This window comes from Priapulus caudatus, unplaced genomic scaffold (genome assembly GCF_000485595.1).
Source record: "Priapulus caudatus unplaced genomic scaffold, Priapulus_caudatus-5.0.1 Scaffold355, whole genome shotgun sequence".
NCBI lineage: Eukaryota > Metazoa > Priapulida > Priapulimorpha > Priapulimorphida > Priapulidae > Priapulus > Priapulus caudatus.
This window is the reverse complement of record NW_014577416.1, coordinates 181761-183656: the sequence shown is the minus strand read 5'-3', so window position 1 is coordinate 183656 and position 1896 is coordinate 181761.

Here is a 1896-nt window from a genome sequence, read left to right as displayed (position 1 = left end):
ATATATATCTCCCTCTCCCTCTCTCTCTCTCTCTCTCTCTTCTCTCTCTCTCTCTCTCTCTCTCTCTCTCTCTCTCTCTCTTTCTTTCTTTCTTTCACTCTCCCTCGTTCTTTCTCTCTCTCTCTCGTTCTCTCTCTCTAGCGCGCGCGCTCTCTCTCTCTTTCGTCTTTATCTTTCTCATCCCCACCTCTCTCTTTCTGTCTCCGGGAACAATTACAGTGTACATCCGAGCCTTGCTGAAACACGTAGACGTAAGATTAAACAAATACGCTTCTGAGACGAGCCACAGACCACGCAGTTGAGAGATATATAGGAGCAGCTACTCGTTGATGCCGCATGCAGGCCCCGCCACGCGGATGCACGCGAGTTTACATTCACGACGTGGACGGATGTACGGCTTGGCTTGATGCAGGCACTGAAGATGTACGGCTTGGCTAGATACAGGCACTGAAGATGAATTATTCGCAGCATAATGCGGTAATTAATGTTCAAACAGTTTACGTTTAATATTAACATTCAGGGAGTGAATGTTTCTACGGCGATGTAGCTCCTGTCAGACGTCAGTGTGTGTGTTTGCTGCCAGTGTTCAGGCATCGTAACTGTACGCACATACATCACGTACGCTCGGTCGATGGCTTCCATACTTCACAACGACTCGGCAATTTTCTCAACATCTGGAATATTGTACATAAATAATCGATAGTATAGATTCACAAAACTCAAGCGAAAACACACGGAAATTCGTTGCCAGGCCGTTCTTCTGACTAACTTGAGTCTCTATCAGCATAAATACATATGGATGACTTCGCACGCAAGCAACCTTGCTTTCAGTTAGAGGTTTCTCTCTAACCACTGCATGATGTTCAATCTCTGGTGATTCAGCTGCTCCCATCTGACTCGTATATAACAGTTACAGCTATCTATGTGATGCGCACAAAACACGGATAATTAAAAAGACGTTCGTGCATGGTCGCCTATGCGCATAATACCTTAAGCCCATATACGATTATACATAATATATAAGGCCGCTTCGAGGATCAACGAAGGAATTCAGTTAATCGGGCAACATGGTGTTTTGTGGCCCTCGAAATTCAATGTTACCCTCGACGTCCGCTTTCAGACAACATTGTTTTTACGGTCCACAACCCCCATGTTGCCCCCACCACCAGACAATACCTGTACATGATATTTGCGAGGATGGGGGGGGGGGTAATCGCATAGCGTATCCGGTGGGGATGATTAAGAACATTGTGCGAGCTGCGTGCAATAACGTAATAACGTCGATCTTACACGATCGCTCCTGGATTCACGCACATGAAAATGCCAAGGGAATACTGCGTCTGCATCAACGCCCCGCACTCGCGAATTCACCACCTCCTCCCCCTCCTCCTGTCTCATGAGAGAGAAAGTGGGCGAGAGGAAGAGAGAGAAAGAAAGAGAGAGAGAGAGTGAGAGAAAAAGAAAGAGAGGGAGAGAGAGAAAGAAAGAGAGGGAGAGAGAGGAAGAAAGAAAGAATGAGAGAGAGAGAGAGAGAGCGCGCGCGCGAGGGAAAGAGAAAGAGAGCGCGCGAGGGAAAAAGAGAGAGAGAGAGAGAGAGAGAGAGAGAGAGAGAGAGGAAGAGAGGAAGGGAGTGAGAGACACCACCGCAGTGCAGCATTCCTATGTACAGCTGATGCGAGGTAGCGGATCAACCCAATTATGCAAGAACTCAGACATGACTGTCCGAGCCAGGCAGCTGAAGCAGCCAGCACACAACAGTCTGGACATCGTACTGTGAGAGTCAAGCAGCCAGCACACATGACCGCCTGGACATCGTACTGTGAGAGTCAAGCAGCCAGCACACATGACCGCCTGGACATCGTACTGTGAGAGTCACGCAGCCAGCACACATGACCG